The following is a 13161-nucleotide window of genomic DNA, read 5'->3' as shown; positions in this document are numbered from 1 at the left end:
GTCTTTTTTTTAAGTTAATTTATTTTGAGAGAGACAGAGAGAGAGAGAGAGAGAGAGGGAGGGAGAGCACAAGCGTGGGAAAGGGATAGAGAGAGGGAGAAAGAGAACCCCAAGCAAGTTCCACACTCTCTATGTGATGCAGGGCTCAGTCTCGCAAACTGTGACCTGAGCCAAAATCAAGAGTCAAACACATAACTGACCGAACCCCCCAGGTGCCCTGCCAGTATGTTATAATTAATAGTGGGGTTATGTCTATACATTCAACCATAGGAAGAACCTTAAAAAAAATCTCAACAGCATATTGGCAACCAAGATCTGGTTAAGTGACTCACTATAAACACTTATTCCTCTCTATCACATTTTCCTGTAGCTTATTACTACCTAAGTAGTATTAACATCATTTATATTTGATGATCTATGCTTGGATCTGTAGACTGCTTGAAGCATACTTATAATTTTAGGTTAACTCTCCCCACTACACAGAATAAGGCCAGAGTAGGCAAAACATGTGAGTTCAGAAATGTGAAAATTCATGTTAATATAGAAATAAGAAAAGTATCATTATAAAATTCCATTGAAGTTTAAAAACTCTTATCCTGCATTTCAAAGTCAAATAACTAAATACAAATGACTTTGTATTTAATTAATTCAACCAATATGTATCAAGAGCTTAATATATGTAATACTGTTCATTTTTTAGCTACCCTACTGTTCTCCTCCATTATTAAAATTAAGCTATAGCTTTCATTCCAAAACCAAATTAAAATATTTTATTAAATGCTGATATAGAATTACAAGAACAAATTGAAACAATTTCCTACTTAAAAAGGGTCGTTTCCTTAAAATTTTTAATTTATTTGTTTTGGACTCAAAATACATTTTTAGCAAGGAAACAAGTTTATAAATGATAATTAAGTTCCCAGATTGACACATAAAAACCTGTTTAATGTAAAATGTACCTGAAACACACTAGAACCAAGTTTTAAACAACTGTGAGTCATGAGATCTATAAATTTAATCCTTTAGAGGCTTAAGGAGCATCATCAAACACTGAGTTCCCAAAATCTGGGACGTATCAGGCAAGATACCTTAGGTAAGAATAGAGCATCCATGAGTTTGGGTGACTGCTATTCTCAGGATCACACCAATGCCATCATCACCATCATTATCATCATCATCATCATCAATATCATTAACTTCCCATATTTTGCCCATCATTTTAGAGCATGGAGGCTATGAAGATGATGCTAGTAGGTAGCCAATAAGATGACATCTCATCACTATGGAGAATTGCACCAGGGTGTTGGGGCCTCACTCTCTCTGGCACTTAAACCTCTTCCATCGTATTCATTTCCCAACCCGGACTTTGAGTATTTAAAAATTGCTTTCAGTCAAGCAAATTAGAGCTCTAAGATATCACTACCCACATTCCAACATTTCCTCCTTCTAGATTTTGCCTTATACTGTGGCCACATCAGACTCCTTAAGCATAGCTTTGAAAAGTCCAGGAAAGGGGGGCTAGCTCAGGACCTATTAACATATTCCTTCGCATGCTGGTAGTACCTCCACAAAACCACAATATTCAAATGAATATTTTTCTTTCTAAAAATCTCAACAGAAAATAATTTTGCAACTTCTCAATTATTTTTATATTTCAAAAGTTACCCTCCTTCATTATCGAGGTTTTCTGCCTTATTCCAGTTTTGGTTTTGATTTTGATTTTCAACTTTACTACTCAAAATTATGAGTGATGGGGCGCCTGGAAGAGTGATGGGACTCCACTGGTTAAGTGTCCAACTCTTGATTTCAGCTCAGGTCATGATCTCAGGGTTATGAGACCTAGCCCCACATTGGGCTCTGCAGTGAACAACGTGCCAGTGCAGAACCTGCTTAGGATTTTCTCTCTCTTCCTCTCTTCCTCTCTCTCTGCCTCTCTCTCTCTCAAAAATAAACTTTAAAAAAATTATGTGTGATGCCTGCTTTTCAAGTACTTCATATGTGCCATTAAGTAGTATCCTATAGTTCAACTAATAAAAATGCTAACTATGAACCTTTGTTTCCTACTTTCAAGTAAGAGCACAGTGCCCTACAGTTTGCATCCACCTGAATGACCTCTGGCCTCATCAAACTATAATCACAAAACATATACATACTTCACTTAGAAACTGAATGGAGCAGGAGCTTGGGGGAGGAGAAAATGGGGAGTTCTTGTTTAATGAGTGTAGAGTTTCAGTTTTGCAAGATGAGAAAGTTCTGGAGTTCTATTGCATAACAATGTGAATCTACACTTACCACTGCAGAACTGCAGTTAACTCAAAATGGTTAAGATGGCAAATCTCATGTTATTTTTTTACCACAGTTAAAAAAATGTTTAAATAAAATAATGTAGTAAAACTGCTTGAAAAAAAACTAGTGCATTAATTCAATAATAAACGAACGATTACAGAACATCTTTTAAAAACTGAATTAAGGATATCCTTATTTTTAGGTGTTAGGCAGCCAAGATCTTGGATTTTAGTCCTAATTTCTTTTCTATGAATATACTGACTGCAAGATTATCTATAAAGTTTTCAAATCCAAATGGACTTACATATGACTTGATATAAGAGACACTGCACATGAAAATGCATGTCAAAACTAAATAAATCAATGAAATTTGGATTATAGAATTTCACTTCTCTTCCGAAAGATTCAAAGAGTGAAACACAAGAAAACCACCACTCCCAGGTGCTGTGTTCTGTTACTACACATTGTTACCATTTGAAATCTCAAATTTTAACTGAATTCAATGAATTTCAGTGGACCAAGCAAAAGCTGAAGTCCATTCAGACAAAAATACTCGAACCTAAACCAGACTAATTTTTAGTGGTTTCTCTGTTTTTGTAACAATAATTTCACAATATCTTAACACTCACTTTCTCCTGGGTTTTTTGTTTGTTTGTTTGTTTGTTTGTTTGTTTGTTTTACATTTTACTCTGGTTAATTTTTTACCATTATTTATTTATTTACTTTATTATTTTTTCAGAGACAGAGAGAGAGCAGGGAAGAAGGGCGGAGAGAGAGAGAGAGAGAGAGAGAGAGAGAGAGAGAGAATCCCAAGCAGGCTCCACACTTAGTGCAGAGCCCAATGAGATGCTCAATCCCACAACCCTGGGATCATGACCTGGGCTGAAATCAAGAGTTGGATGCTTAACTGACTTAGTGACCCAGGTACCCATTTCTTTTTAATCATCTTTTAAAAAAATTATATGATAAAATAAAGACTTTTTAGGATTCAGGGTCATAATGCTTTCTCTTTGAACAGGGTGAGCAAATTTATATTCATCCCACAGAAAGGCAGGAGACAGAAACTTCACAGTAAGTAGGCAAAAGGAATTACAGAGTAATGAAGGAAGTTAATAGAAACTAGTGTCTTTAATTTATAATCCCACCTCCATGTAAAAAGAATGAAATCAATCAAAAGCAAAGGTAGATGGCTACCTTTTGAAAGTAAGTTCCCAGGAATAAATGGTAGGAAGAAAGTTAATGGGCATGATGCACTGACTCAAAAATTTATTAGAATTTTTTTCTCTGCTATGTACTCTTCTCCAATCATTTGATCATCTAATGGTTTGTTGTTAACATTCATTCTTATAGTCTGTACAGTTTATTAGATTAGGGCAGAACCTTAAAGCCCACTGTGAATTTGCAGTTTATAACAACACTAATAGTTTTAATAATAATAGTTTTAATAATAATATAATAACTAATATCTCAGCATTTACATTATCTCCTTGGAACAACTATATGAGGTGTCACTATCCCTCTAAGATATAAGGAAACTGAGGCTTTGAGAGATTAAATAACTTGGCTGAAACCACACACTAAAAAAGGCTGTGCCCTTAACCACAAAGCTACCCCTGCATCTTGATGAATTGCTACGAGTGTGAATTTCAGTGTAGATTCTTCATCTGCATCATCCATTATAAACCCTTATTTATCTTCTTGATCAGTGAGCTTCCTCCTGCTTTGGGGGTCTCCTATTGCCCAATAGTTCCTGAATAGAAACCATGTCTTGGACACAGACACTTGTTCTGATTGACTCCACGACTGAACCAAATGTGGTCAATGGTGAACAAGGTCATTGACCAGCAGCAGCAGCTCCCTTTGTCCCACAGCTACCACTCCAAGTATTCACCAAGCAGCCCGTTATAAACCATTCACTACAGAGAACAGCATCCATAATGGCAAGTCTTTTGAAATCCACTTGAATTCAGGACCATAATCACTAGCAATTCAGGGTATTCCAGAAGACGCTACTACCTTTGCAAATTACCATAATCAACATCAGTGAAGAACATAATGGCCAACACAATGGGCCTTTTCATTTCCCTGCTTCAGATCCGGATCCTCTTCCCCTAGACCTCTCTATGCCCAGGTGAATAGATTCATGCTATTCCTAGTGTAAACAGAGTGAGGACCCACTCTCACATCTTACTCAGGACAAGCCTAAGTATCCAAGAATAGCAAAGCTAGAATCCTAAGGACACTGTAGGTCGTGCCATGAAACTATATAGAAGAAAAATATGGTCTAAAGAAGTAAAATGATTTGCCCAAGTTCATAAGCTAATGAGCAGAAAAAGAGAGACTTTACTGCAAGTCCAGTGCATTTTCCACTTGGAAGACTTTTACTTTTATTTTTTTTTAATCTTTTTTTAAGTTTATATATTTATTTTGAGAGAGAGAGCACGTGCATGGATGCATGTGGGGGAGGGGCAGAGAGAGAGGCAGAGAGAGGGGGAGGAGAAAGAATCCCAAACAGGATCCGCATTGTCAGCATGGACCCGGACCAGACCTGGGCTCAAATTCACGAAACGGGAAGGTCATGACCTGAGCCGAAATCAAGAGTCACACTTAACCAACTGAGCCATCCAGGCACTCCTCCACTTGAAGACTTTAAACAAAAAGCCTACTATGTGTCAAATACAGTACTATGTATTGTACATACAGTATTTCATATAATCCTCACAACCTTCACAAAAAAAAAATAGTGTTACTCTTCTTATAAGTAAGAAAGATTAAGTAATTTAGTTAAATTCACATGGCTAGAAAGTAACAGCTGTAGGGCTCAGCTATCAACACCTTACTTTTAATATAATGGTCAAATTCCTTTTAAAAAACAAAAGAAACAAACAAAAACTAGAAAACAAACAAAAAAAAACCCACAACTAACCCAGAAAGGATTATACCACTAGACAGTGGCGAATTTTCTTCTTCTCAATAGATTACAGAAGAAAAGGTATAAAATGAAGGCCTGCGGAATTGAAAAAAAACTAAAGTAAAGGTGTTGAAGGATGCCTGGGTGGCTCAGTTGGTTAAGCGGCTGACTTTGGCCCAGGGGTGATCTCACGGCTCCTGAGTTCAAGCCTTGCTTTGGGCTCTCTGCTGTCAGTGCAGAGCCCCCCATCCCCAAGCCCAGATCCTCTGTCCCCCTCTCTCTGCCCCTCCCCTCCTCTCAAAATAAACATTTTTTTAAAATGTAAAGTAAAAGTGTTGCATGAATATACTGGTATTTCTTTTTTATTTTTTTCCCAAAAGGATTTAAGATGATTTATCAAACAAACAAAAACAACACAAAACACATCTGATAATAAGATAAACTAAATTTAAAATTGACGAATAAAATGAGTCTAAGGGAAACTACAATGAAATTAAAAGACAAAATTATTGCAAGGAAGTCTTACGTACTTGCCAGCAGTATCTATAAATTTGAACTGGAGCTTTCAGACAGGCCACGTGAAGAGGGAAATATGATTCACTGCATGGATCGGAGTGTCCCTAACACAAAGAATATGCCATTTGCTCGGCAGGACGCAATTATTCCTGGTTCTGAGACCATAGAGAAATTTGTCCCTGTGGCCCTCCTCGAGAAGGCATAGCACAGAACAAGGAAGCGTCACCTCGACAGTATGCTGCCAGCCTGCAGAGCAATGCGCTGCATACGGTTATTTAATGCACCGTTTGTTAGTGCCAGGTCGCAGCATTTAGTCATGGCAGTTCTTTGGGGATAGCATGCCGAATGTGAGGGTGTGAAAGCCCTGCATAAATTCAACACTAATGCTAATTCCCATAACATCTTTGCTAGGACACCCAACCCGTGTCCACTGGAGGTATTTAGTCCCCTTCCACTCGCTCGCTCCATCTGAACACAAGGCACATCTCCTAACCTCTTCTGACGAAGAACAGATCGAAGCTGGTAGTCTCTGCACGAGACTCAGTCTCAAGTTGGCCTGAGGAGAACGAGTGAAGTGGGCAGAGCAAAGCCAGGCCAAGAGAGCCAGTTCGACAGTGGTGTGCTCACAGGTTGTGTCAGTTCACTGGTCAGATACAGACAGGCCCACCATTCCCAGGCTTTGCAGAGAGCTCCAGTTGCCGCTGGCAAACTCCTGTTAGGAGCCGTTACTCCCACTCCTTTATTCACTCAGTCATTGAGTTGACCAGTGTCTATTAGTAATTATTATGGTGACGTGCCCGGGAAGCACAGCTGGACAAGACTCACGGTGCCCCTTCCTAACAAAGCTTGTCGGTTCCCCTCTACCTGAAGATGCTCTTAATTTACACAACTCAAGAAAAAAGCATTGAGCTGGAGAACTAATAACTAAAACCCTACATCCTACCTCTTTTTCCGAAAGGCTGTGGAAGGATTCACCTGGGAATCTGGAGAGCAGCCCTTCCTTGGGATTAACTAAAGACTGTGGCCTTGCGATTCATTTCAGTAGTCCATGCCTTTGGTTGTCTCATCTATCAAGAATGAAACTAATATGCAACAAATACATCATAATATACTGTGAAAGATTAAAAAGAGTAAGTTATGAAAGCTAAAAACACTATGGAAGTATTACCTCTAAAATGTGTCCATCTTGGGGGTGCCTGGGCGGCTCAGTCAGTTAAGCGTTCGACTCTTAATTTCAGCTCAGGTTCTGATGTCACAGTTTGTGAGTTTGAGCCCTGTGGCTGCCTGCGTGGGATTTTCTTTCTTTCCCTCTCTCTTTCTGCCCCTCCCCCCACACTCTCTCAAAATAAATAAATCAACTTTAAAAAATAAAAATAATATATGCATGTTGATAAAATGGACCCTTAAATTATTATTACATAAGTACGCCTGAGTGTCTGTCATAATTAGAAACTTGTGGCTAAGAATACAAGATAATGACGGGCACCTGGCTGGCTCAGTTGGTAGAGCATGTGACTCTTGATCTAGGGGTCATGAGTTCGAGTGTAGAGTTTGTATGAAGAGATTACTAAACAAAAATCAGAAGAAGAAGAAGAAGACAACAGGATAATAAAAAATAATTTAAAATAATAAAATATAATAAAAATATAATAAAAAAATTTAAAAATGAACAATTTATTCTACCTAAACACTAGACAACTGTATCAATAACATTTTATGGCTTGCACTGAAGGACTCACCAAATTACAAATACAGCCCTTCTAGAATGTTAAAAACATAGTTAGGACTGGCCTGAAATGGAAGCACCCATGTACTCTTATCTGTTGATGTGCAAACAGTATGGTTATGTAAGGAGTAAAAAATCAAAATAATAGTCATTTTACATTATCAAAGTTCAGAGCATACTAAGAAATAACTCTGCCCCAGAGAGAGTTCTACATTCATTTATAACCCCTCTAACTGAAACTAGAATTGTCCTCTTCCTTCCCTAACTTGCAAGTTATACCAAAGGCATGTAGTCAACTGGAAAACAAAGAGCACATCTCCTGACTGTACAGATTAAACCAATTTTAAGCATTTTAACATAAAAGCATATATCACAAGATGCACTGCACAGTATTATTCATACAAGGTCAAATTCTTACCTTTTCCTCATTCGGGTTGGCTACCACATATTGGGTACTTAAGGATTGGATCCATTGCTTTCCAAGTTGCCTGTCTGCTTACCGTAAAATATTTCACTGAAAGTAAAGGGATCCCTTTCTTGAATGGTGGCAAGTGTGGAGAGTGCGCCACGAAGGCCTTGGGCACACTGTGAGAGTGCCTCGCGCTGCCTGCCCACCTCCAAATGCTGCACTCTGCCCCTCTATTGCATGTGAACCTTTCTACCTAATCCTATTATCACCAAGTTCTGCTTCTGCTTTTGTCTCTTAGCTAAAGAAGATGAGTAAGTCTTCAGAGGAAATGGTCTACTGTGGACAGGTGTTTGAGAAACCTCCCTGGAAGGTGAAGAACTGCAGCATCTAGCTGTGCTAGGACTTCTGCAGCAGCACCTACAACATGTACTGGAAGTCCTGGAACCTCCCCACTGCAGGTGTTGTCACCCAGTGCTACTGAAACATGGGCACCCAGCACAAGTGCCTGGGCACATTCAATCCAGATCATGAAGATGTAGGAGATTGCGGCCAGCAAGTGCCGCTGAGTGGCAGTCAAGCAGTTGCATGACTTCAAGATCAAATTCCCACTGCCTCACCAGGTCCTACATCAGCAGCACAAGCCATGCTTAACCACCAAGAGGCCCAAAACTTTCTTGCAGATGCAGAGCCTCCCTGTCCCCACAAATAATTTGCCCAAATAAACTCCTTGGAAAAATCAGGATGCTAAGAAAGAAAAAGGGAAGAAAAGAAGGAAAGAAAGAAAGGAAAGAGAAGGAAAGAAAGAAAGAAAGAAAGAAAGAAAGAAAGAAAGAAAGAAAGAAAGAAAGAAAGAAAGAAAGAAAAGGACTCACAAAGAGAGCTCAGGTTCAAGATGGCAACCTAGGAAGATCCTGAAGTCATCTTCTCCCTAGACATAACAAATCTACAGCTACATATTGAATAATTTTCTCTGAAGAAGTTCTGAAAACTCGATTAACAATGCCTCCACAACAAAAGATAAAAGAGCCACATCAAGATAGGTAGAAGAGGCAGAGATGTGCTCCTGCTAAAATCCCACCTCAGGCCCAGCAACCCACAATCAGCAGGGACCTCAACAACATGAAACTTTTCCTTGAGGACCAAGAGATTCATGTCTCCACATCAGGCATCCCAACTCTTGGGTCCTGCATCAGAAAGATGAGCCCCCCAAATCTAAAACCAATGGGGATTATGCCCAAGAGAACCAAAGAACTATAGGAAACAGAGAACCTGCCCTTAAAGGACTCATACCTGCAAACTCTCTCACCCCAGGACCTAGCACAAGAGCAGCAGTTAGAAAAGCACCTATATCACATATGAAGGAGATCTACTTACCAATCTTAAAGCAAGTGCTGGAGAGCTGGAAAACCAATGGAACTGTCTCTGGGGATGGAAGTTCTGGCAGGCACCACTCTTGGATCTCATTCTACCTTGTTAATGTCAGCACTGGCAGGTGCCACTTTGGCAATCTCCCTCTAACCTGCTGGTACGTGTGAGCACACCCTCCCCCCGCACACACCACAGCCATACCACAGGCAGCCAGCCAGCCAGGCACCCCACATACCCAATGCTATAGCCCTGGCCCAGCCATAATCATCAGCAGCCATGTGCAACTTACACAGGGAATGCCGCTTGAGCCCTGGCTCTGGTGGCCAGAGGGGATTGCATTTCTGGGCCCAGTGGCTCACCTTCTACACAAGGCCACTCCTTCAAGATTGGGAGAGGTAACTGTTTCACCTTATAGAAACAAGCACAGAGAATCAGTCAAAGTGAAGAGACAGAGGAATGCATTCTAAAAGAAAGATCAAGACAAAGCCTCAGAAAAAGACCTTAGTGAAGTGAAGATAAGTAATCTACCTGATAAAGTTCAAGTAATGGTCATAAAGATGCTCGCCAAACTTGGGAGAACAGATGAACACAGAACTTCAACAAGTAGATATAAAATATTAAAAAGTACCAAACAGAAGTCACAGAGCTGAAGAACATAATAATTGAACTAAAAAATATACTACAGGTTCAAAAGTAGACTGAATAAAGCAGAACTAATCAGCAAGCTGGAAGACAAAACATAATACTAAAGAAAGCCATCAAACCACAATGGAAAAGAGAAAGAGAAGAGAAAAGGAATGGAGAGGAACTACAAAAATGGCCCGAAAACAATTAACAAAACGGCAACAAGTGATACCTATCAATAATTACTTTAAATGTAAACAGATTAAATTCTCCAATCAAAAGGCATGCACTGTGGCTAAATGGATAAAAAATAAGATGCCTCTTTATGTTGCCTACAAGGGACTCACTTCAGAAGTATACACACAGACTGAAAGTGAAGGGATGGAAAAAGGCAAACAAATTGAAATTTTTAAAAAGCTGATGTAGCTACATTTATATCAAATGAAAAGGTTTTAAAAACAAAAACTAAAATAAAATATAAAGAAAGACATTGCATAATGATAAAGGAGTCAATCCAGCAAGAATGCTTAACATTTATAAATATATACATACCCAACATAGAGGCAATAAAATATATAAAGAAAGATTAACGGACCTAAAGGGAGAAATTGACAGCAACACAATAAGAGTGGGGGAGTTTAACACCCCACTTATATCAATTGGATAGATCACCCAGACAGAAAATCAATAAGGAAACATCAGCCTTAAATGACACATTAGACTAGATCACTTTATTAATAGACAAACACAGAACATTCTATCTGAAAACAGAAGAATACAAATTTCTCTGAAGAGCAGATGGAACATTCTCCAGTATAGATCACATTAGGCCACAAAACAAATCTCAAGAAGAATGAAGTCATATCAAGTATATTTTCCAACCACAATGGTATAAAACTAGAAAAACTGGAAAAGTTACAAAAATGTGAAAACGAAACAGCATGCTACTGAACAACCAACAGATCATCAAAGAAATCAAAGAGAAATCAAAAAATATCTAGAGACAAATGAAAGCAGAAATATGGCATACCAAAACCTAAGGATGTAGCAAAGGAGGATATAAAAGGGAAGTTCATGCCAGTAACAAGCCTAAGTCAAGAAATAAGAAAAATCTCAAATAAACAATGTAACTTTACAACTGAAGGAACTATAAAAAGAACAAACAAAACTCACAGTTAGTAGAAGGAAAGAAATAATAAAAATCAGAGCAGAAATAAATGAAATAGAGACTAAAAAAACAAATAGAAAAGGTCAACAAAACTAAGAGCTGTTTCTTTGAAAAGATAGACAAAATTAACAAACGTTTAGCTAGACTCACCAAGAAAATGAGAAGGCTCAATTAAATAAAATCAGAAATAAGACAAGTGAAACAACAAATGGTACCACAGACACACAAAGGATTATGAGTCTATGATAAACAATTCTATGCCCACAAACTGGACAACCTAGAAGACATGAATAAATACCTGGAAATATACAATCTTCCAAGACTGACTCATGAAAAAATAGATTCTGAATAGATCAAATAGAGAGATTGAATGAGTAATCAGAAACCTCCCAACATACAAAAGTCCAGGATCAGATGGCTTTCTGGTGAATTCTACCAAATACTCAAGAAGATTTAATACTTATCTTTTTCAAACTTCTCCACAAAATTAAAGAGGAGGGAATGCCTTCCAAACACTTTCTCTGAAGCCAGCATTATACTGATACCAAAACCAGACAAAGACATCATACAAAAAAAGAAAATTATAGGCCAAGATCCTTGTACTGTGATATTAAAAATATATACAAAAATCTTCAACAAAATGTTAGCAAATGGAATCCAAGAACACATTAAAAAGATCATACACCATGGGGCACCTGGATGCTCAGTTGGTTAAGCGTTCAACTTCATCTCAGGTCATGATCTCAAGATTCATGAGTGCAAGCTCCACATCGGGCTCTGTGCTGACAGCTCGGAGCCTGGAGCCTGCTTCAGATTCTGTGTCTCCCTCTCTCTCTGCCCCTCCCCTGCTCACGCTCTCTCTCAAAAATAAACATTAAAAAAAATTTTTTTAAAGATCATACAACATGATCAAAGTGGGATTTATTCTAATGACGCAAGGATGGTTCAACATCTGCAGATCAAAAATAAAATAGCAATGCCCAGTATCTTCACTTTAAAAAAAAAAAAAAAGATTTTATTTGTAAGTAATCTTGATACCTAACATGGGGCTTGAACTCCCAACCCCTCAAGAGTCACACACTCTACTGACTGAGCCAGCCAGGCATCCCATCCTCACTTTTACTCCACATAGTATTGGAAGTCCTACCACAGCAATTAGGCAGAGAAAAAGAAAGAAAGAAAGAAAGAAAGAAAAAAAGAAAGAAAGAAAGAAAGAAAGAAAGAAAGAAAGAAAGAAAGAGAGAGAGAGAGAGAAAGGAAGGAAGGAAGGAAGGAAGGAAGGAAGGAAGGAAGGAAGGAAGGAAGAAAGAAAGAAAGAAAGAAAGAAAGAAAGAAAGAAAGAAAGAAAGAAAGAAATTCATCCAAACTGGAAAGGAAAAGTATTTGTTACTTGTTGTGGATGACATGGTACTATGTTTAGATAACCCTAAGGACTCCACTAAAAATGGTTAGAGCCAATAAATGAATTTGGTAAAGCTGCAGGATACAAAATTAATATACAAAAATCTGTTACACTTCCATACACTAATATTGAACTATAACCAACAGAAATCAAGAATACAATTCCATATACAACTGCATCAAAAGGAACAAAATACCTAGGAATAAATTTAACCAAGGAGGTGAAAGACCTGTACCCTGAGGTACAACTATAAGACATTGGTGAAAGAAATTGAAGAAGACATAAATAAGTGGAAGGATATTCCATGATCATGGATTGGAAGAATTAATATTGTAAAATTATCCATACTACCTGAAGCAATACAGATTCAATGCAATCTCTATCAAATTCTAATGGCATTATTCACAGAACTTAAACAAATAATTACAAAATTTATATGGAACCTCAAAAGACACTGAAGAACCAAGACAATCTTGAGAAGAACAAATCCAGAAGTATCAGGCTCTGTGATTTCAAACTATAATATAAAGCCACAGTAATTGAAACAATATGTATTGGCATAAAAATAGACACATAGATCTCTGGAATATAATAGAGAGTCCAGAAATAAACTCATGCATGTATGGTCAATTAATTTATGACAAAGGGGTCAGGAATGTACAACGAATAAAGAATGGTCTCTTCAAAAAATGGTGCTAAAAAAAAAAAAATGGTGTGCCACTACCTGTGCAAGAATGAAACTGGACCACTG

At 38.1% G+C, this 13161-nt stretch overlaps 1 long non-coding RNA gene and 1 pseudogene across 3 annotated transcripts in view; one reads left to right on the top strand and one right to left on the bottom strand.

Moving 5' to 3' along the window:
- The window catches only part of LOC147578450 (uncharacterized), a 90002-nt gene that overhangs the window by 41283 nt on the left and 35558 nt on the right, over nt 1-13161 (bottom strand). The gene's annotated exons all lie outside the window — the stretch shown is intronic.
- On the top strand, nt 7981-8570 carry LOC112865839 (large ribosomal subunit protein eL20 pseudogene; annotated as a pseudogene).

The sequence above is a fragment of the Puma concolor genome, chromosome C1 (genome assembly GCF_028749965.1).
Source record: "Puma concolor isolate L17-30 chromosome C1, mPumCon1.1.hap2, whole genome shotgun sequence".
NCBI lineage: Eukaryota > Metazoa > Chordata > Mammalia > Carnivora > Felidae > Puma > Puma concolor.
This window is presented reverse-complemented; position numbering and strand designations above follow the sequence as displayed.